The sequence below is a fragment of the Pelophylax lessonae genome (assembly GCF_965119305.1).
Source record: "Pelophylax lessonae genome assembly, chromosome: 9".
NCBI classification, from domain to species: Eukaryota; Metazoa; Chordata; class Amphibia; order Anura; family Ranidae; genus Pelophylax; species Pelophylax lessonae.
This window is the reverse complement of record NC_138776.1, coordinates 257,408,512-257,433,249: the sequence shown is the minus strand read 5'-3', so window position 1 is coordinate 257,433,249 and position 24,738 is coordinate 257,408,512. Positions and strand designations below refer to the sequence as shown.

The 24,738-nt window shown below is 46.2% G+C and overlaps 1 protein-coding gene and 1 long non-coding RNA gene across 2 annotated transcripts in view; both read right to left on the bottom strand.

The window, feature by feature from the left end:
* LOC309564402 (uncharacterized protein) overlaps positions 1–24,738 on the bottom strand; it is an 880,901-nt gene that overhangs the window by 525,918 nt on the left and 330,245 nt on the right.
* LOC309563032 lies at positions 18,297–21,275 on the bottom strand. Its single transcript, XR_014225695.1, has 3 exons — positions 20,943–21,275; positions 20,250–20,364; positions 18,297–18,338 (listed from the first exon to the last, which is right to left on the bottom strand). It is a non-coding gene; the product is annotated as an uncharacterized lncRNA (long non-coding RNA).

Below are 24,738 nucleotides of genomic sequence, written 5' to 3'. Positions count from 1 at the left end.
TGTACAGTATCTCCTCCTCATTTGTTGGGAACATGACGTTATATTGAGGAATGGAGATGGACCTTTGATATGGAGTACAGTATCTCCACCTCATTTGTTGAGAACATGACGTTATATTGAGGAATGGAGATGGACCTTTCATATGGTGTACAGTATCTCCTCCTCATTTGTTGGGAACATGACGTTATATTGAGGAATGGAGATGGACCTTTCATATGGTGTACAGTATCTCCTCCTCATTTGTTGAGAACATGACGTTATATTGAGGAATGGAGATGGACCTTTCATATGTTGTACAGTATCTCCTCCTCATTGCTTGGAAACATGACATTATATTGAGGAATGGAGCTGGACCTTTCTTATGGTGTTTAGTACCTCCTATCATGTACCTGGTAGCAGAGACTGATATGACTAGGAAGGCCTATTTTCCACCTTGCTGGGCAGGAAAAGTCATCAGATGGCTTCAGCAAGCAGGCAAGTAGGCAGGCAGCTGGTGCTGGCGACAGCAGGCAAAGTAGCAAGGTCAGGCAGGCCGGATCATACACAGACAGGATGGATCGGGTACAGGGCATAGACAGGAACGTGGTCAGGAGACAAGCTGGGTCCGGAAACGATCAGTGGAACAGGAGCCAAAGGAGCAGACAGAAGCAGAAGTCAGGGGACAAGCCGAGTGGATGCAGGTGGAGTTCAGAGAATGGTCAAAACAAGCCAGGTCAGCAACTGGAAGCAGCATACAGGTTCACAGAAGGCTGAAGTCAAAGCAGCACTTATCCTGAGCACTGGCTGAGTTTATATAGTCTGTTTGGCGCCAGCATCCATCACAGACAAGCATGAATAAAATGCGTGATGGCTCTTGTGTGCGCACGAGTTCACGCATGCTCATATTTATTAGCCAGTGCCCAAATCTTACAGGCACGAAAGGGAATATGTTTTAGCCTATGCCCAGAGGAGTTATCTAGTGTGCTGGCATGAGCATCCTGACACCTCCTCCCCATTTGTTGGGAACATGACGTTATATTGAGGAATGGAGATGGACCTTTCATATGGTGTACAGTATCTCCTCATTTGTTGGGAAAATTACGTTATATTGAGGACTAGGGATGGACCTTTCATATGGTGTACAGTATCTCCTCCTCATTTGTTGGGAAAATTACGTTATATTGAGGAATAAAGAAGGACCTTGGTGTACAGTATCTCCTCCTCATTTGTTAGGAAAACAACGTAATATGGAGGAATGGAGATGGACCTTTCATATGGTGTACAGTATCTCCTCATTTGTTGGGAAAATGACGTTATATTGAGGACTAGGGATGGACCTTTCATATGGTGTACAGTATCTCCTCCTCATTTGTTGGGAACATGACGTTATATTGAGGAATGGAGATGGACCTTTCATATGGTGTACAGTATCTCCTCCCCATTTGTTAGGAACATGATGTTATATTGAGGAACGGAGATGGACCTTTCATATGGTGTACAGTATCTCCTCCCCATTTGTTGGGAACATGACATTATATTGAGGAATGGAGATGGAACTTTCATATGGTCCTTTCTTGGGAACATTAGGTGGTGAGGTAGGTATATTGATGATGTTCTTATGTCAGCAATAGGGAGCTCCCCTCTATTCTCTGTACAAAATAACATTGGACAAGAACAGCGCAGAGTATGCAGAATTGAGTGACTGATACAGATGTAGTAACCATATTTTTGGTGAATTACCTGAAAATAGGTGACCCTTTCAGCCCTAAATAATTCTCTATCACTTACCTTTACCAATATAAGGAGAAACATTTTCCTGTTTATTTTTAAAAACCTCCTCATCCTTATCAGTGGACTGCTGATTGGCACTTATATCCATCTCTTCTTCCTCTTGAACCTCAACTTTTGTATACATCAGGTCTTCATTCTAAGCCCCAGAATGATCAAAAATCGGTAAAAAGTAAGTGCTAATAACAATGGACTACATAGGAGAGTATAAATTATTAATAAATTAGAAAGACAACTCACCAAAGTCTCTTCTTTTTCCTCTTCATCCTCAACTTTTAAATCTCCCAGGTTTACACCCTAAACGCCAAAGTTGTTAGAACACATTTGTAGAAAGGAACAAGAGATTATAACAAACTTTAGGTCTCCATGCTTAGTTCCATCTACCTGATGATGGTGAGGGATGGTGTGACCTTCCTGTGTATAATCCCGGGAATACAGAGGATGGGGACATCTCTCTGGTGGGTTTCCATTACTGGATCCATCTAGCTGATGATGGGGGATGGTGTGACCTTCCTGTGTGGAATCCCGGGAATACAGAGGACGGGGACATCTCTCTGGTGGGTTCCCATTACTGGATCCATCTGTAGGAAACACACACACTGACTGAATACATTGTTTCTATGTGTTTATCAGATGAACGGGGATCTAGGTGGACCCTCGGTACTGCTCTCTCCTTTACAATAAAGTCTCCTCTTACCCGGTGATGTGAGGGGCGGCTGATTCTCCATCATGACGTCCTTGTAGAGATCCTTGTGTCCTTCTATATACTCCCACTCCTCCATGGAGAAATAGACAGTGACATCCTGACACCTTATAGGAACCTGACACACACAATGATACAATCACCATCCAGACACATCCCTTGTCTGTTACTGGATAATGTCCCAGAATTCCCGGGCACCGCTCACCTCGCCTGTCAGCAGCTCAGGTTTCTTGGTGGCTTCCAAAGTCTTGTTTCTACTATTTACCTCTCTTGCCAGACAGTGACAGTGAGGTGGAGGCACTGTGATGGGCCAGATCTGTTGGACAGAGCTACTGGGTGTTAATGGCTCACCAGATGTTTTCTTCACTACACTGATCTCCTGAGAAAAGAGACAATTTCATTGTTATCGCTAAAAACCTTCCTAGAAACGTCATTGCCTAACCTGTCAGGTCTGTGTTTTATTAATAGAGATAAGAGTGATGTCATGTGACCTCCAAGAATCCTCCTCACCTCTCCGGTCAGGTCTGTGTTTTATTAATAGAGATAAGAGTGATGTCATGTGACCTCCCAGAATCCTCCTCACCTCTCCGGTCAGGTCTGTGTTTTATTAATAGAGATAAGAGTGATGTCATGTGACCTCCCAGAATCCTCCTCACTTCTCCGGTCAGCTCTGCGTTTTATTAATAGAGATGTCACGAACCTAAAATTTGCCGTTCGCGAACGGCGAACGCGAACCTCCGCAAATGTTCGCGACGGGCGAACCGCCATAGAATTCAATAGGCAGACGAATTTTAAAACCCACAGGGACTCTTTCTGGCCACAATAGTGAAAAGTTGTTTCAAGGGAACTAACACCTGGACTGTGGCATGCCGGAGGGGGATCCATAGCAAAACTCCCATGGAAAATTACGTAGTTGACGCAGAGTCTGGTTTTAATCCATAAAGGGCATAAATCACCTAACATTCCTAAATTTTTTGGAATAACATGCTTTAAAACATCCAGTGTGTGTATACGATCAGGTATGATGTTGTATCGATCAGGTAGTGTAAGGGTTACGCCCGCTTCACAGTGACAGACCAAACCCTGACAGACCATACTCCCCGTTTTAACAGTCAGTCCGTCCATTTGCACAACCGCAAACTCCCCATTTGCACAAGGTTGGATACCAAGCTAGTCATGTCCCGTTCCTTGTCCTCACTGACGTCATTGAAGATCTCTTCCTCCACCCAGCCATGTACAACACCAAGGGTCCCCGAAAGGTGACAACAAGCCCCCTGGGATGCCTGCTGTGGTTGGTCTTCCACCTCCTCAAAGCCACCTTCCTCCTCTGACTTCTGTTCTTCAGACTCCTCTCTCTGCTTTGCCACAGGTCCAGCAATCGACCACGACAAGGCTGCTTCTGGTGGTGATGGGGACCACAACTCTTCCTCTTCATGCTCATCTACGGCCTGATCCAGCACTCTTCGCAGGGCACGCTCCAGAAAAAACGCATATGGGATGAGGTCGATGATGTTGCCTTGGGTTTGACTGACCAGGTTTGTCACCTCCGCAAAAGGACGCATTAGCTTACAGCCATTGTGCATGAGCATTCAGTAACGTGGCCAAAAAATACCCAGCTCCGCAGAGGCTGTCCTCTTTTTTTTTTTTAATTAAAAAAAATCTGTTCTTATCAGTTTAATCCCTGTTACGTTACATCCCCTATCAGGGGCCGGTGTATGGAATAGATTTTAGGAACCGGGAGATGGAAAAAGATGGTTGGTCTGTCCTCTTACTTCCAATTTTGGGCACTGCGCGTGCACCGTGCAATGTACTGTGCCATCCTATATGAGTGGTGTGTTAAGTAGTACTATTCTTATCAGTTTAATCCCTGTTACGTTACGTCCCCTATCAGGGGCCGGTGTATGGAATAGATTTTAGGAACCGGGAGATGGAAAAAGATGGTTGGTCTGTCCTCTTACTTCCAATTTTGGGCACTGCGCGTGCGCCGTGCAATGTACTGTACCATCCTATATGAGTGGTGAGTTAAGTAGTACTATTCTTATCAGTTTAATCCCTGTTACGTCCCCTATCAGGGGACATGTATCGAATAGATTTTAGACAACCGCAAAGAGTTGTCAATAGTTGACACACTCATGACATAAATTTTATTCCTCTATGCGTCAATCTTGCTGTAGCGATGACTGTGCTCATGTGCACGTTTGGGAGATTGCAGGCGATGGCTGTTTTTCAAAGCTTATGGTCGTGCTGAGGTAGTTCAGTGACAATTAAGTGACCCAGAAAACAATGATTCTGCAGTGTGGGCCCATTGTTGGCCTAGTAGGCTTTAATGATCACCTAAGATGATCATAAAGAAAATGTTTTTACTATGAAAAATTATCGCTTTTGGTCTGTTCACAATGAAGCAACGACCTTATCATCTGGGGTGTGCCAACATTGCCAACACACTCCTAGAGGTGATCGCTTCATTGTGATACGCAAGCCCCTTCACCACAACAAGGTAACGATCACGAAGGGGAATTGACACATGTATGTGCCTTTTTTTTTGTGTTTTGTTTTTTGCAGCCACAGTGTAGCACCAGAGGCCAGAAAAATTAGGCATGTACACATGCCTGAAAAAGTAGGTATTGTTGCAGCCGCTGCTGTAGCAGCGGCCGGAAAAATTTAGGTTTTCCTGGCAGAAAGTGCACTAAAACATTGCGGCTTGAACCCTAGTTGGTGGCGGAGAAGTCACGTAAGTCACCTGGCATGCAGAGATTAAATACAGCAGCGTGTGGACCATTTTTAGCCCAAGGCATCTCATCAGGCCTTTTTTAGTCAAATGCATCCCCCACTGGATCCATGCCTCATTCATCTTAATAAAGGTGAGGTAATCTAGACTTTTTTGACCTAGGCGACTTCTCGGTGACAATACCTCCTGCTGCGCTGAAGGTCCTTTCTGACAGGACACTTGAAGCGGGGCAGGCCAGAAGTTCTATCGCAAATTGGGATAGCTCAGGCCACAGGTCAAGCCTGCACACCCAGTAGTCAAGGGGTTCATCGCTCCTCAGAGTGTCGATATCTGCAGTTAAGGCAAGGTAGTCTGCTACCTGTCGGTCGAGTCGTTCTCTGAGGGTGGACCCTGAAGGGCTGTGGCGATGCGTAGGACTTAAAAAGCTCCGCATGTTCTCCATCAACAACAGGTCTGTAAAGCATCCTGTTCTTGCCGGCGTGGTCGTGGTAGGAGGAGGATTACTTTCACCTCTTCCCCTGTTAGATTCCCGTTGTGCTGTGACATCACCCTTATACGCTGTGTAAAGCATACTTTTTAACTTGTTTTGTAACTGCTGCATCCTTTCCGACTGCCGGTAATTCGGTAACATTTCAGACACTTTCTGCTTATACCGGGGGTCTAGTAGCGTGGCCATCCAGTACAGGTCGTTCTCCTTCAGCCTTTTTATACGAGGGTCCCTCAACAGGCATGACAGCATGAAAGACCCCATTTGCACAAGGCTGATTGCCGAGCTACTCATGTCCAATTCCTTGTCCTCACTGATCTCATTGAAGATCTGTTCTTCCCCCCAGCCACGTACAGCAGATAGGTGACAACGAGCACCCTGGGATGCCTGCTGTGGTTGGTGTTCCTCCTCCTCAAAGCCACATTCCTCCTCTGACTCCTCTTCCTCAGACTCCTCTTCCAGCATTGCCACAGGTCCAGCAAGCGATGATAAGGCTGTTTCTGGTGGTGATGGTGACAACATCTCTTCCTCTTCCTCTTCACGCTCATCTACGGCCTGATCCAGCATTCTTCGCAGGGCACGCTCCAGGAAGAAAACAAATGGGATGATGTCGCTGATGGTGCCTTTGGTGCGACTGACACTAGGTTTGTCACCTCCTCAAAAGGACGCATAAGCCTACAGGCATTGCGCATGAGCGTCCAGTAACGTGGCAAAAAAATACCCAGCTCCGCAGAGGCTGTCCTAGCACCCCGGTTATACAAATACTCGTTGACTGCTTTTTCTTGTTGGAGCAGGCGGTCAAACATTAGGAGTGTTGAATTCCAACGTGTCGGGCTGTCGCAAATCAAGCGCCTCACTGGCATGTTGTTTCGCCGCTGAATATCTGAAAAGTGCGCCATGGCCGTGTGGGAACGCCTGAAATGGCAACACACCTTCCTGGCCTGCTTGAGGACGTCCTGTAAGCCTGGGTACTTATGCACAAAGCGTTGTACAATCAGATTCAACACATGTGCCATGCACGGCACATGTGTCAACTTGCCCAAATTCAATGCCGCCTACAAATTGCTTCCGTTGTCACACACCACTTTGCCGATCTCCAGTTGGTGCGGGGTCAGCCACTGATCCACCTGTGCGTTCAGGGCGGACAGGAGTGCTGGTACAGTGTGACTCTCTGCTTTCAGGCAAGTCAACCCCAAGGCAGCGTGACACTGTCGTATCCAGCATGTGGAATAGCCCCCGGGGAGCTGGGGGGGGGGGTGCAGTTGGTGTGGAGCAAGACGCAACAGCAGAAGAGGACTCAGCCGAGGAGGTTAGCAAAGAGGATGGAGTAGGAGGAGTAGAGGAGGTGGCAGCAGGCCTGCCTGCAAGTCGTGGTGGTGTCACCAACTCCTCTGCAGAGCCACGCATTCCATGCTTGGCAGCCGCCAGCAGGTTTACCCAATGCGCAGTGTAAGTGATATACCTGCCCTGACCGTGCTTTGCAGACCAGCTATCAGTGGTCAGATGGACCCTTGCCCCAACACTGTGTGCCAGACATGACATGACTTCCTTTTCCACAATAGAATACAGGTTGGGGATTGCCTTTTGTGAAAAAAAATTTCGGCCGGGTACCTTCCACTGCGGTGTCCCAATAGCGACAAATTTTTTGAAGGCCTCAGACTCCACCAGCTTGTATGGTAAAAGCTGGTGGGCTAAGAGTTCCGACGAGCCAGCTGTCAGACGCCGGGCAAGGGGGTGACTCTGTGACATTGGCTTCTTACGCTCAAACATTTCCTTGACAGACACCTGACTGTGGGCAGGTGAGCAGGAACTGCTGAAGGTGAGAGGCGGAGTGGCGGGTTGTTAATAGGGGGCAAGGAGGACAGCAGTGGTTGACGTGGCTGAAGATGCTGGACCAGGAGGAGGATGGTGGCTTTGAGTTTGTGTGCTGCTTGTACTCATGTGTTGATTCCATAGGCGTTTATGATGTGAGATCATGTGCCTTCGCAAAGCAGTTGTACCTAGGTGGGTGTTGGATTTCCCCTGACTCAGTTTCTTTTGGCACAGGTTGCAAATGGCATCGCTGATATCAGAGGCAGACGCACAAAAAAAATGCCACACTGCTGAGCTTTGCAATGACGGCATTCTGGTGGTGGCAACAGCTTGCGTTGATTGGCGTGCTGTCCGACTGACCCCGGGTGCCGAATCTACATGCTGTCTGACTGTGCCACTAGCTCCTTGCAATGACCTCCCCCTGCTTCCAACTCGTCTCCTCCTCCTCTCTGTCTCCCCATCTGAACTTTCCCCCTCTTCTTCTGCTCTTCGAGCAGGCGCCCAGGTGACATCCACAGACACATCGTCATCATCAGCCGCTTCACTTGACAACTCAGCAAAGGCAGCAGCAGCAGGTACAACATCATCATCATCACAATGTACGTCCATGTGTATAATGCTGCCTGACTGAGACATATCCCCGTTATCTACATCCTCTGCAGGGCCGCCATCAGGGGGGTACAGGCAGTACAGTTGTAAGGGGCCCGAGCTACCAAAGGGGCCCGGCCCGCACCCCCTACATCATTTGAAAATGTCAGCAGCATTGACCCGCCGGGATTCATTTCACTGCCAGCCCTGGTCCCCTACTCACACGCCCCCCCCCCCCCGTGCGGGGTTTGTGGGAGATAGCTGATTGCTGGTGATACATGTCACCAGCAATCTCTCCCCCCCCGTGCGGCGGCCAGCAAAAGAGATGAGAGCACTTCCTGGTGATTCCTTTCACCAGTCCTGATCGCTGACAACACCACCCCCCACCCCGAAGGTAAGCCTGGCCAGCTCGCTCCACTTCGTTTCTTTCCCTGCTGAGGCGGAGCCTGCTGCTGGAAGGATAATTAGGTATCATCTGATTTGAGTAGCACTCGGGCATGGGGGTGTGTTCAGCTGGTCAATAGGAAAAGTGACCCGGGCCCTTGCAGGAAGCAGCATGGAAGGTAAGTCACTGACCAAGTTATGTGTGTGCAGCGATGTGCTACTGCTGTACTGGCTGCCTGTGCTGTTGATTGGATTCCTTAGATGGGACACAGACACCAGACAAGCTGGCATGATGGAGATGCATTGTGAAAATGGATGAGGATGATTCTGGGTGAGGATGAGAGTTACATTGTGGAGAGTCCCTTCACCTTCACTATGTAACTTTCATCCCCACCCAGAATCATCCTCATCTATCTATGCAACTCCATCATCCTCATCCCCACCCAGAATCATCCTCATGCCTTTTCACAATGCAACTCCATCATCCTCATCCCCACCCAGGCCAGATTAATCCATCCCTCTCCACAATGTATCCCCATCCCTGTCCATAATTATCCATCTCTTTCGACAGTGTATCCCTATCCCTACCCAGCATCATCTCCAGGATTCTGGGTGGGGATGGGGGGGGGGGATACATTGTGGAAAGGAATACGGAAAATTCTGTGTGGGGATGAGGATACATTATGGAAAGGGATGGATTATTCTGGACAGGGAAGGGGATACATTGTGGAAAGGGATGGATTATTCTGTATGGGGATGGAGGATACCTCGTGGAAAGGGATGGATAATTTTGGGGGTGTAAAGGGTTGGATAATTCTTTGAAGGGATGGGGATACATTACAGAAAGGGATGGATCATTCTGGGCGGGGATGGGGGATACATGGTGCAAAGGGATGGATAATGTTGGGCGGGGATGGGGGATACATTGTGGAAAGGGATGGATAATGTTGGGCTGGGATGGGGGATACATTGTGGAAAGGGATGGATAATGTTGGGCTGGGATGGGGGATACATTGTGGAAAGGGATGGATAATGTTGGGCTGGGATGGGGGATACATTGTGGAAAGGGATGGATAATGTTGGGCGGGGATGGGGGATACATTGTGGAAAGGGATGGATAATGTTGGGCTGGGATGGGGGATACATTGTGGAAAGGGATGGATAATGCTGGGCTGGGATGGGGGATACATTGTGGAAAGGGATGGATAATGTTGGGCTGGGATGGGGGATACATTGTGGAAAGGGATGGATAATGTTGGGCTGGGATGGGGGATACATTGTGGAAAGGGATGGATAATGTTGGGCGGGGATGGGGGATACATTGTGGAAAGGGATGGATAATGTTGGGCTGGGATGGGGGATACATTGTGGAAAGGGATGGATAATGCTGGGCTGGGATGGGGGATACATTGTGGAAAGGGATGGATAATGTTGGGCTGGGATGGGGGATACATTGTGGAAAGGGATGGATAATGTTGGGCGGGGATGGGGGATACATTGTGGAAAGGGATGGATAATGTTGGGCTGGGATGGGGGATACATTGTGGAAAGGGATGGATAATGTTGGGCTGGGATGGGGGATACATTGTGGAAAGGGATGGATAATGTTGGGCGGGGATGGGGGATACATTGTGGAAAGGGATGGATAATGTTGGGCTCGGATGGGGGATACATTGTGGAAAGGGATGGATAATGTTGGGCTCGGATGGGGGATACATTGTGGAAAGGGATGGATAATGTTGGGCTGGGATGGGGGATACATTGTGGAAAGGGATGGATAATGTTGAGCGGGGATGGGGATACATTATAGAAAGGGATACAGATAATTCTGGGTGGGTCTGGGGATACATTGTGGAAAGGGATGCGGATTTGGTGGGATGGCCAGTGGGAGGGCCATGGGGAATGCTGGTGGTCAGGCCCCGGGGGGGCCCAGGCCTAGAGCATTGTAAGGGGCCCCAGAATTTCTGATGGCTGCCCTGATCCTCTGGCACTAATAGTTGCGCATCACTTATTTCTTCCAACTCATGTGTAAATAACTCCTCTGACAGATCAAGTGAAGCGGCTGTGGTGCTAGTGTTGGTGGTGGTGCCGGCGGGCTGGCGAGTGGTAAATTGAGAGGTGCCCGAAGCTGAGCTGGAGGAGGATGGTGCATTAAGGTTCCGAGCGGAAGCTGTAGACGATTGGGTGTCCTGTGTAAGCCAGTCAACTATGGCCTCAGAATTTTTCGAGTTCAGGGTACGTGGCTTCTGAACACTGGGCATTATTTTAGGGCCTAAGGAAATCACAGCACCACGACCACGACTCTGCCTGTCATTTTTTTTTTAGATTAGTGGTACCATGCGTGCAAGGTGCTGTGCCACCCTATATGAGTGTTGGGCAGTGGGTACAGTACAGTCTGTGGACCTGACACTCACTGGCAGGCAACTGCAATTATAAAAAATATATATTTTTTTAATATGCAAGGTGCTGTGCCACCGTATATGAGTGGTGGGCACTTCAGTGGGCACAGTACAGTCTGTGGACCTGACACTCACTGGCAGGCCAGGCAACTGCAATTATGTTAAGGAAAAAATAAAAAAAATTTTAACTGCAAGGTACTGGGCCACCCGATATGAGTGTGGTGTGCACACAGTACAGTCTGTGGCCTCTCACACACGGCAGGCAGGCAACTGCACAATATATATACGCGAACAAGCGTTGTCCTCCGGGAACTGTTCGCCGGCGAACAGTCCGGGACATCTCTATTTATTAATAGAGATAAGAGTGATGTCATGTGACCTCCCAGAATCCTCCTCACCTCTCCGGTCAGGTCTGTGTTTTATAAATAGAGATAAAAGTGATGTCATGTGACCTCCCAGAATCCTCCTCACCTCTCCGGTCAGGTCTGTGTTTTATAAATAGAGATAAAAGTGATGTCATGTGACCTCCCAGAATCCTCCTCACCTCTCCGGTCAGGTCTGTGTTTTATTAATAGAGATAAGAGTGATGTCATGTGACCTCCCAGAATCCTCCTCACCTCTCCGGTCAGGTCTGTGTTTTATAAATAGAGATAAAAGTGATGTCATGTGACCTCCCAGAATCCCCCTCACCTCTCCGGACAGCAGGTAGATGATCTCCAGGGCGAGGTTCCATATCCTTTCAGTCACAGGACTTTGGTTCTCATCCATCCTGATTGACGTGGTCATGTAATCTACAATGTATACAAGATGCTCCTCACTGTGGGTAGATAAACGAAGGATTATCTGGACTGTACTGGGATGACCATTGTCTGCACAGAGTTCCTCCAGAGTTCTTACACCTTAGAGACCTTCTTATACCTTGGGGTGAGTAAGTCAGGATTCTCTAATGCTAACCAGGAGCTTACAGAGTTCAAATAGATCTAAAGGCAAAACTTTTTTTTTCGTTATGGATTGAGCAAGGGAGGGTTATAACCCCCGTCAGATTTTTTTTGCGCCATCTGTGTCCTACCTCTGGTCTTTAAACCAGAGGCTCTGGATGGACAGTTGGATAAATGGTTCTATATTTAGGATGAATCCGGTCTATAAACCAGAGGCTCTGGATGGACAGTTGGATAAATGGTTCTATATTTAGGATGAATCCGGTCTATAGACCAGAGGCTCTGGATGGACAGTTGGATAAATGGTTCTATATTTAGGATGTATCTGGTCTATAAACCAGAGGCTCTGGAAGTGACAGTTGGATAAATGGTTCTATGTTTAGGATGCATCTGGTCTATAAACCAGAGGCTCTGGATGGACAGTTGGATAAATGGTTCTATATTTAGGATGTATCCGGTCTATAAACCAGAGGCTCTGGATGGACAGTTGGATAAATGGTTCTATATTTAGGATGTATCTGGTCTATAAACCAGAGGCTCTGGATGGACAGTTGGATAAATGGTTCTATATTTAGGATGTATCTGGTCTATAAACCAGAGGCTCTGGATGGACAGTTGGATAAATGGTTCTATATTTAGGATGTATCTGGTCTATAAACCAGAGGCTCTGGATGGACAGTTGGATAAATGGTTCTATATTTAGGATGTATCCGGTCTATAAAGCAGAGGCTCTGGAAGTGACAGTTTGATAAATGGTTCACCACACTAAATATGGAAACGGCAGAAATAAAGGGGGGTTACTGGGTGTAAATATAAAATAATATCTTATTACCTCCTCCGGCCAGTTCCAGCAATGTCTCCTCTCTATATTTAAACTCACGGTCACCATAGAACTTTCTTTAGTACTTCACTCCACTTCCTGTCTACGCATTCCTCTGACAACGAGTGAGATCACCACCGTGTGGTCAATCTAAAAACTGCAGCCTACGCTTTTTTTTGTTGGTCTTAGTACTTTGACAGCTGACTTTTACATACACTATATTACCAAAAGTATTGGGACGCCTGCTTTTTCACGCTAATGAACTTTAATGGTATCCCAGTCTTAGTCTGGAGGGTTGGCCACCCTTTGCAGCTATAACAGCTTCAACTCTTCTGGGAAGGCTGTCCACAAGGTTTAGGAGTGTGTCTATGGGAAGGTTTGACACTTCCTCCAGAAGCCCGTTTGTGAGGTCAGGCACTGATGTGGATGAGAAGGCCTGGCTCACAGTCTTCACTCAAGGTGTTCTATCGGGTTGAGGTCAGGACTCTGTGCAGGCCAGTCAAGTTCCTCCACACCAAACTATCTCATCCAGGTCTTTATGGACCTTGCTTTGTGCAATGGTCCAAATCATTTGGTGGAGGGGGGGGGGATTATAATGTGGGGTTGTTTTTCAGGAGTTGGGCTTGGCCCTTTAGTTCCAGTGAAGGGAACTCTTAAGGCGTCGGCATACCAAGACATTTTGGACAATTTCATGCCCCCAACTTTGTGGGAAGAGTTTGGGGATGGCCCCTTCCTGTTCCAACATGACTGCGCACCAGTGCACAAAGCAAGGTCCATAAAGACATGGGTGATAGTTTACCATGTGTATCCCCTGCCTCATTGGACAGTTCACTATGTGTATCCCCTGCCTCATTGGACAGTTCACTATGTGTATCACCTTCCTCATTGGACAGTTCACTATGTGTATCACCTTCCTCATTGGACAGTTCACTATGTGTATCACCTTCCTCATTGGACAGTTCACTGTGTATCGCCTTCCTCATTGGACAGTTCACTATGTGTATTACCTTCCTCATTGGACAGTTCACTATGTGTATCCCCTGCCTCATTGGACAGTTCACTATGTGTATCGCCTTCCTCATTGGACGGTTCACTATGTGTATCACCTACCTCGTTGGACGGTTCACTATGTGTATCCCCTGCCTTATTGGACAGTTCACTATGTGTATCGCCTTCCTCATTGGACGGTTCACTATGTGTATCGCCTTCCTCATTGGACAGTTCACTATGTGTATCGCCTTTCTCATTGGATGGTTCACTATGTGTATCGCCTTTCTCATCGGACGGTTCACTATGTGTATCGCCTTCCTCATTGGATGGTTCACTATGTGTATCGCCTTCCTCATTGGACGGTTCCCTATGTGTATCGCCTTCCTCATTGGACGGTTCACTATGTGTATCGCCTTCCTCATCGGACGGTTCACTATGTGTATCGCCTTCCTCATTGGATGGTTCACTATGTGTATCGCCTTCCTCATCGGACGGTTCACTATGTGTATCGCCTTCCTCATCGGACGGTTCACTATGTGTATCGCCTTCCTCATTGGACGGTTCACTATGTGTATCGCCTTCCTCATTGGACGGTTCACTATGTGTATCGCCTTTCTCATTCCACAGTTCACTATGTGTATCGCCTTCCTCATTGGACGGTTCACTATGTGTATCGCCTTCCTCATTGGACGGTTCACTGTGTGTATCGCCTTCCTCATTGGTCAGTTCACTGTGTGTATCGCCTTCCTCATTCCACAGTTCACTATGTGTATCGCCTTCCTCATTGGACGGTTCACTGTGTGTATCGCCTTCCTCATTGGACGGTTCGCTATGTGTATCGCCTTCCTCATTCCACAGTTCACTATGTGTATCGCCTTCCTCATTGGACGGTTCACTGTGTGTATCGCCTTCCTCATTGGACGGTTCACTGTGTGTATCATATATAAAGGTAACACTATATATAGTCTATAAGGTATAGACAGTTGAGTGATCCTCTGTGCTTAAAGGTCAAAATAAATACTTCAATTGCTGCTACTTACTAAATAATAGTAATATGGAAAATTAAATTCATCCAAAGCACACAGTCTTATGGTGTAAATTTCAGTAGCGCAAGAATGGTGGTAACCTCTTACTGCTCATACAATAGGTTCAACTGAACCAACAATGATGTTATTATACCAGAGTGGAATTATGATAAACAGAGAAAGTATATAAATTAAAATTCATAACAATTCATAAAATTCCAATCAACAAAAGTTCATCAAAAGTCCATGAAACCTGAAATAAATGGAATAAATATAGCAAACTGTTCATCCATAAAGGGTTGTTAGTAGTGCAGATTATAGGGAACACCTTTGCTTTCCACCACCACTGTGTCGGGAAATATATGGCTGGATTACAGACTCACCAGAAATCAATGCCTCCCCACTTTCATGGAACAGGCAAAAACAGCATATAAACAATAGTGGTTCCTCCGATCCAGATCAGCTGGTTAATTGCCGGCAACTCCAACTCCTGTGACACAAGCCTTGCTATTATCCAGATCAGCTGGTTCGGAGGAACCATTATTGATTGGAATTTTATGAATTTTAGTTTATATACTTTCTTTTTTATATACTTTCTCTGTTTATCATAATTCCACTCTGGTATAATAACATCATTGTTGGTTCAGTTGAACCTATTGTATGAGCAGTAAGAGGTTACCACCATTCCTGCGCTACTGAAATTTACACCATAAGACTGTGTGCTTTGGATGAATTTCATTTTCCATATCACTATGTAAGGGTAAATGGTGTAGCGCTTATATAATAAAATGAACTCCACAGTCCATATACAAGTATATCAATCATTGGAAGGAAAAGTCTGTTTCAGAAAGACGTGCTCCCAAAGGTGTAGCCAATTACTTCACACTCCAACAGATCTGTGCAGAGAGACCACCACCAAGAGAAAAGATGGCCCCTTACCGCAATATATGGATCCCCACTACAGAGATCAGATCCAGCTCAATTCATACATCTATACGACCCTTGTAGACAGTACCCGGCTCATAGCGATGTCCACATCAGCTCCAATCATTAAAGGCACAGGTATGGGTGCATATGTGAAGAAAGAGGGACAACTCCCATAGTGAAGTACAGTAACAAGTGTGTTTATTGATGCGCTAGCATAAAAATTGGCAACTCACATTTAGTAGCAGATTATACAACATGTCTCTCTCAGATATCGCCTTTAGGATCCGGTTTCCAACCAAGAAAATGGCCGCCGCGTCCCCTCGTGTGTCCCAGCGTGGCGTGCCGCAGGCTCCTCCTACGCGTTTCGTCAGTAAATGACGTCGTCAGGGGGTGTGGCCTGCAGTAAACCAATCTCTTTTATACGCTGGACGGGACGGAAAAGGCGGAACTTAGTATAACAACCCGAAGCCGGAAGTCGAGCATATGCGCTCCAACGACCGGAACTTCCGGTCAGAGTACAAAAGTTCTATATCCTGGTGCCAGTCGCTTGCAATCCAGCTCCCCGGAAACATGCGCTTCAACGGCCGGAACCAGGAAGTCATACAATCCACAACATTCTGCAGCGGATGCCAGTTTAATGAAAGAACAACATACCGAACACAAATCAGAATATATAGAATGTGGATTACGACTTAACATGGCTATATGTACTCAATCCAATAATACAATGGGGATGCCATAAGATCACATCATTATGCGACATGACTAATTCCCCATTCATGGTCAACATTGATATTAATGGGAATATATATTTCACTCTTGGCTTCCATAATACCAATAATGTCCATACTTAGTGACCATGTAGTGCTATAATGCACAAAGGTAGCACCACCACAAAGGATCCACTAGGGTGCGCAGCGCCATCCTCCGGTCGCGAAAGCAGACCCCAAAGGCAATCTACCAAATACAATGGTTTACCGCAGGCCACACCCCCTGACGACGTCATTTACTGACGAAACGCGTAGGAGGAGCCTGCGGCACGCTACGCTGGGACACACGAGGGGACGCGGCGGCCATTTTCTTGGTTGGAAACCGGATCCTAAAGGCGATATCTGAGAGACACATGCTGTATAATCTGCTACTAAATGTGAGTTGCCAATTTTTATGCTAGCGCATCAATAAACACACTTGTTACTGTACTTCACTATGGGAGTTGTCCCTCTTTCTTCACATATGCACCCATACCTGTGCCTTTAATGATTGGAGCTGATGTGGACATCGCTATGAGCCGGGTACTGTCTACAAGGGTCGTATAGATGTATGAATTGAGCTGGATCTGATCTCTGTAGTGGGGATCCATATATTGCGGTAAGGGGCCATCTTTTCTCTTGGCGGTGGTCTCTCTGCACAGATCTGTTGGAGTGTGAAGTAATTGGCTACACCTTTGGGAGCACGTCTTTCTGAAACAGACTCGTTTTCCTTCCAATGATTGATATACTTGTATATGGACTGTGGAGTTCATTTTATTATATAAGCGCTACACCATTTACCCTTACATTTTTTCCATGATCTGTTTTTTCTAATTCATGATCGGGTGTTGGCAGCTTTACTCAGAGAGTTTGAGCTTTTATTCACTGTGAAGTGTATAAGCATTATTTAATACTGTTTTAAAGTCTTGTTTTAGCACAGCAATACCCCCATTTTATATCACTATGTGTATCGTCTTCCTCATTGGATGGTTCACTATGTGTATCACCTTCCTCATTGGACAGTTCACTATGTGTATCACCTTCCTCATTGGTCGGTTCACTATGTGTATCGCCTTCCTCATTGGATGGTTCACTATGTGTATCACCTTCCTTATTGGACGGTTCACTATGTGTATCACCTTCCTCATTGGACAGTTCACTATGTGTATCACCTTCCTCATTGGTCGGTTCACTATATGTATCGCCTTCCTCATTGGATGGTTCACTATGTGTATCACCTTCCTCATTGGTCGGTTCACTATGTGTATCACCTTCCTCTTGGACAGTTCACTATGTGTATCACCTTCCTCATTGGTCGGTTCACTATGTGTATCGTCCTTCCTCATTGGATGGTTCACTAGGTGTATCACCTTCCTCATTGGTCGGTTCACTATGTGTATCGCCTTTCTCATTGGACAGTTCACTATGTGTATCACCTTCCTCATTGGTCGGTTCACTATGTGTATCGCCTTCCTCATTGGATGGTTCACTATGTGTATCGCCTTCCTCATTGGACAGTTCACTATGTGTATTACCTTCCTCATTGGTCGGTTCACTATGTGTATCACCTTCCTCATTGGATGGTTCACTATATGTATCGCCTTTTTCATTGGACAATTCACTATGTGTATCGCCTTCCTCATTGGACGGTTCACTATGTGTATCGCCTTCCTCATTGGACGGTTCACTATGTGTATCGCCTTCCTCATTGGACGGTTCACTATGTGTATCGGCTTCCTCATTGGACGGTTCGCTATGTGTATCGCCTTCCTCATTAGACGGTTCGCTATGTGTATCGCCTTCCTCATTGGACGGTTCACTATGTGTATCGGCTTCCTCATTGGACAGTTTACCATGTGTATCGCTTTACTCATTGTAGATACCTACATCACTCACAGGATCACCAGAGAGTTCCTGGGTCTACACAAATGTCAAAGACTTTACAAGGCATTTCAAAGGCCAAAATGTACAACCTCAGATGGTCAATCAATCCAAACATGATGTTCAAGGTTTGGTAGATGCTGAAGTTTAACCGAATACGGGAAGCTGGGGATCCCCGGCAAGCCCACCGCCAACATGGTCAGGTGGGAGTCGGCTGTTGTCAGAGTTCGTCCAACCAGGACCCATCGGGGGAAACAGTGGGGGATGCAGCTGACTCAGCAATCTCCACAGGAACAGCATGCAACAAAATAGATAACTTGTTGTGAGGGTAAGCCGTACATGTAGATCATCCCCCACCTAGAGTAGGGTGTCTTAGGGAGCACCCGATCCCAAAATTTGTGCAACTGTAGTAGTACAAAGTCACAGAGCAAACGAGTTATTTAGGGAGCCCCTCGTCCCGGAGACATTACGGGGTGCATGGCCCGCCCCTCCACCTCCAGCCATTGGGCCGCAGCACCAGGATTGTAAAGAACTTTACTCCATCTCTTGCCACCACCCTGAGTTTAGAAAGATAAAGCATGGCATACTGTAGATTCAGCTCTCTGTCTCCTCTTCACCTCCCCAAACTTTGCCCTCTGCTTCTGCACCTCCGCCGAATAGTCCGGGAAAAGGGAGACCTTAGAGTTATCCACCACCAACTTTCCTTGCAGGCCCCGAGCCTTGGTCAGGATGGCATCTCTATCCTTATAGTTAAGCAGTTTAAAGATGAAAGTGCGTGGCGGCGCTCCTGGAGGGAGGGGACGCATGGGAACTCTGTGTGCCCTCTCAACAGAGAACATGGGAGTGAACGAGTCTTCACCAAATGTTGCTATCAACCAGTTTTCAATAAAGTGAATGGGGTTTTTACCTTCAGCCCTATGCCGATTGCTCTAACATTGTTGCGCCTCATTCTATTTTCAAGGTCTTCCAGCCTTGCGGCCTGTTGCGCAACCAGGAGCGCTGTATGTTTAACCTCCCGCTGTAATGGAAGCATATCATCTTCTATGGAGCTTCTGTGGCCCTCCACAGCTGAAGTACGTTCTCTGAGCTTTTGCATGTCATGCCTGAGAAAGGTGATTTCAGCCTTCACCCCATTTAATTCCACAGTGAGTGCAGTAATGGAGGTATTACAGGCAGTAACTGCAGTCATTATGTCTCTCAGCGTGGGTTCAGTGTTATGTACTGGAGAGGGAGGCTGGAAAGTGCAGGCAGTGTCCCAGTCTGAAATCTGTTAAGACAGATCCCCCAGCGGGGTAGTATCATCAGCGTCCAAAGGGGAGTCAGGGGAGATAGCAGGGGTGGCAGCCACTACAGGTGCGGGTCTGGTAGCAGGCTTTGAAAATAATTTCTGTGCCGCTTCTCTATAGGTCTCCTTCTGGGAGACACGCTGCGGCTGGGCGCCATCTTGGGCCTGCAGCTCGGGAGCCTGTCGGCCATTTGTCTGCCTTTTGGACATTAGGCAGCGGGGATGGAGGACTCACCAATGGAACCGAGTAGGCAGGGGACCTCGGAGCTGCTGCAACAGGTACGTTTTCAGCCGGATCGGGTGTCCTTCAGGATAAACAAGCAGGATAGTCGGCGGAGAGAGTGCTTCACACGTCCGGCTACATCCGCTGCTCGGCCACGCCCCCAGATGCTGAAGTTTGCTAAAATATGAGACCCATGGATCCGTCACATCTTGGTTCCCTAAATGAGCTCCAGACAGGCCTTCTTTTCTTTATATTGAGTTGTCTTTAGAGCCGTAATAGGTTCTCAGGAATTGGTACAAAGATTCCCCCGTTACTCCTTATCCACTATTACCCTTCCGCCGTAATCAGTCTGATAGTGTTTCTAATCTCAGAATGCTTATCGGAGAACCCATGACTACTGTATGTCCATTTTTATTAATGGACCATGTTATTTTTGTTTGTTCATGCTTTATGTATTCATGTTTTTGACATGGTGACAATCCGAGAATTGGCTTTTGTTTAAATGGTATTTCTGTCATTACCAGATTTTTTAAAATAAAAAACATTAAAATATGAACTACCCAACAATTTCTTATATCTCAAAAAGTGGTGAAGGATCTGGCCTTGAAGTCTTGGGTCTTCACACCTACCATGGTCATCACAATATACTTCCAAGATCCTAAGGTCATTATTTATGACATCAAATTGTCAGTCTATCAAAAAATTAACCTCATTGTATGGTAGGCACTGGTACTGATGCACCTAATTTTCTATATCTTGAAGATGGTGAGATCTTTGCAATGGAGGTCCTGGGTTTACACATCTGTCAAAGACATTACAGGACATCTCCAAGGTCAAAATGTGCAATCTCAGTTGGTCAATCAATCCAAACAAGCTATTCATGGTTTGGTAGAGGCTGAAGAGTTAAACTTCCTACCAATTTTCTAGATCTCAAAAAGTAGTGAAGGGTCTGGCCTTGAAGTCTTGGGTCTTCACAATACGATTCAATGAGCCTAAGGCCATAATTTATGATATCAGATGGCCAATCTATCAAAAACGGATTCTCATTGTATGGTAGGTACTGGTACTGATGCACCTAATTTCCTATATCTTGATGATGGTGGGACCTTTGGAATAGAGGTTCTGGATCTACATATCTGTCAAAGACATTATAAGACATCTCCGGGGTCAAAATTTACAATCTCAGTTGGTCAGTCAATCCAAACATGCTATTCTTGGTTTGCTGAAGAGTTAAACTCCCCACCAATTTCCTATATCTCAAAAAGTGGTGAAGAATCTGGCCTTGAAGTCCTGGATATTCACACCTACCATGGTCATCACAATATACTTCCAAGATCTTAAGGTCATTATTTATGACATCAAATTGTCAGTCTATCAAAAAATTAACTTCATTGTATGGTAGGTACTGGTACTGATGGACCTAATTTCCTATATCTTGAAGATGGTGAGATCTTTGCAATGGAGGTCCTAGGTTTACACATCTGTCAAAGACATTACGGGACATCTCCAAGGTCAAAATGTGCAATCTCAGTTGGTCAATCAATCCAAACAAGCTATTCATGGTTTGGTAGAGGCTGAACAGTAAAACTTCCTACCAATTTTCTAGATCTCAAAAAGTAGTGGAAGGATCTGGCCTTGATGTCCTGGGTCTTCAAAACTACCATGGTCATTACAAGATATTTCCAGGATCCTAAGGTCATTATGACATCAAATGACCAGTCTATCAAAAAAAATAAATCTCATTGTATGGTAGGTACTGGTACTGATGCATCTCATTTCCTATATTTTGAAGATGGTGAGATCTTTGGAAAGGAGGTCCTGGGTCTACAACCAGTAACGGACCTTACAAGGCATCTCCATGGCCAGGATTCACAATCAAAAAATGGTCACGTCACCAAAATTGTTTTTTATTTATTATATATAAATGCGGTATGGGAACACATCGATACTTGAATTTACAAGAAATATAACATGGAGAAATAGACAGTGACATCCTGACACCTTATAGGAACCTGACACACACAATGATACAGTCACCATCCAGACACATCCCTTTTCTGTTACTGGATAGGTCCTTTAACCGCTTGCCGACCGCCGCACGACTATTTACTGCGGCGGTCAGCCCCTCACAGGCAAAGCGACATAGGGCTACGTCGCTAGCCTGTGAGGCTCTAGGGAGCGAGCGCGCGCTGCCGGAGGCGCGCTCCCGCGCGGTCACAGACCTCCCCGCGCGTGTGCCTGGCGGGCCCGATGTCCGCCTGGCACTCGCGATCGTCCGTTACACCAGAAGAAAGGCAGGCGGCTAATGTAAACAAAGCCGCCTGTCATTCTTCCCTGTGTAAGAATGGAGATCACACAGTTCTACTATGTAGGACCATTGATCTCTGTTCTTACACTAGTAGCCACAGCCAATCACAGTTAGAAACACGCCCCTAGGGACACACTTAACCCCTCCCTCTCCAATAAAGTTAACTCCTTCACTGCCAGTGTCATTTTTTACAGTAACAGTGCATATGTATAGCATTGATTACTGCAGTAATGTCACTGGTACCCCCAAAAGTGTCAAAAATGTCAGTCAAGGGTCCGATCTGTCCGCCGCAATGTCGCAGTCCTGCAAAAAAAATTGCAGATCGCCGCCATTACTCGTTAAAAAAAAAAAAACAACAAAAATGACAACAATCTTTCCCTTAATTAGTAAACGCAATAACTTTTGCGCTTTTTGCGATTTTTTTTTTTACCAAACATATGTAGCATAAAACAAATTGGCCTAAAATGTTAAAAAATTTTGATTTTTACATTTTTTTGGGGAATTTCATATAAAAAAAATGTGAAAAATATTGTTATTTTTGCAAAATTGTTGCTCTTTTTTTGTTTATAGCGCATGATCAAAAAAATCGCACAAGTGATCAAATACCACCAAAAGAAAGCTCTGTTTGTGGGAAAAAAAGGACGTCAAATTCGTTTAGGTACAGCGTCGCACGATCGCGCAATTGTCCGTTAAAGTCACGCAGTGCCGAATCGCAAAATAGGCCCTGGTCAGGAAGGGGGTAAAATCTTCCGGGGCTTAAGTGGTTAATTACAGCACATCTCTCCAGTCAGCGGCTCTATGACATTCTTAATGACTAAAGGCCCGTACACACGTACCGATTGTCTGCCGTAAAGATTCGGCCGACGACCGATCGGCCGATTGTAGGCTTGTTAGTATGATGCTTCCGACAGCCGACAGTGCACTTTCGGCCGAAAAGAATCTGTCGTGCAAGCATTAAAATTTTTGTTGGCCAACAACAGAACGGCCGATTGTTCGCCAGTCAGTACAGAATTCCGCCGACAATCAGCAAATTTGCAAGACTGGGCATGCTCAGAAAAGAAAAAAGACCAGGAAAGTTAACCATCACATGACATCACTTCTGCAGTCGGCTGTTGTTGGCCGACAAAATTTGTGTGCAGTCTTTTGCAGTTTTCAACAGACACGACAGCCCTGGACAAAAGACGGCCGATCGATACGTGTGTACGGGGCTTAAGTCTTAAGAGTGAGGGACACAGATGAAGGCACAATAATGAGTCTCTGGGTCCTCCGTCCTCAAGCCCACGGTGAGGGCTTCTGGATGTTCTATTTGTAGGGATGTATAAAGAATTAATTTTATCATACAGTTCTTAACCACTTAAGCCCCGGAAGATTTTACCCCCTTCCTGACCAGGGGGTATTTTGCGATTCGGCACTGCGTGACTTTAACGGACAATTGCGCGGTCGTGCGACGCTGTACCTAAACGAATTTGACGTCCTTTTTTTTGCTACAAACAGAGCTTTCTTTTGGTGGTATTTGATCACCTGTGCGATTTTTTGATCATGCGCTATAAACAAAAAAAGAGCGACAATTTTGGAAAAATAACAATATTTTTCACATTTTTTTTATATGAAATTCCCCCCCAAAAAAATGTAAAAATCATTTTCGGCCAATTTGTTTTCTGCTACATATGTTTGGTAAAAAAATAGCAAAAAGCGTATTTTGATTGGTTTGCGCAAAAGTTATCACGTTTACTAACAAAGGGAAAGATTTTTGTTTTAACGTGTAATGGCGGCGATCTGCGATTTTTTTTTTGCGGTACTGCGACATTGGGGCAGACAGATCGGACCCTTGACTGACATTTTTGACACTTTTGGGGTTACCAGTGACATTACTACAGTAATCAGTGCTATACATATGCACTGTTACTGTAAAAATACACTGGCAGTGAAGGGGTTAACTTTATTTGAGAGGGAGGGGCTGTGTGTGTCCCTAGGGCGTGATTATAACTGTGATTGGCTGTGGCTTGAGCTGTAGGAACAATGATCAATGGTCCTACATAGTAGAACCGTATGATCAGTGTTTCTACACAGGGGAGAATGACAGGCGGCTTGTTTACATTAGCCGCCTGACTTTCTCCCTCTGCAGCGTCGATCGCAGAGTGACCGGCGGACATCGGGTCCGCCGGTCACACGCGCGGGGGGGTCCGTGACCGCGCGGGAGCGCGCCTCCGGCGGCGCGTGCTCGCTCCCCAGAGCCTCACAGGCTAGTGACGTATATATACGTCACTTTGCCTGTGAGGGGCTGACCGCCGCAGTATATGTACTTGCGGCGGTCGGCAAGTGGTTAATGGACTGATAAAGGCCATCATTCATCAACAGCATCACTTTGTGTGTGTTCTCTGATGTCTCATCAGATTTCCTTTTTGCGTAAAACATTTCTCGCACTTTGAACACTTGAAAGGATGCTCCCGAGTGTGAATTCTCTGGTGCGTAGTAAGGACTGTTTTCTGAGTGAAACCTTTCCCACAATCTGAACAGCAATAAGGACGCTCCCCTGTGTGACTTCTCTCGTGTATACGAAGGTATTCTTTCGTTTTAAAACATTTCTCGCACTCTGAGCATGGATAAGGACGCTCATCGTTGCGATTTCTCCTCTGTGGTTTTTTCTCAGTTAAAGGTTTTCCATTCCCTAAAAATGAAAAGGCCACAGTGGTGTGAGATCTCAGATTTATAGGGTGTTCAGAT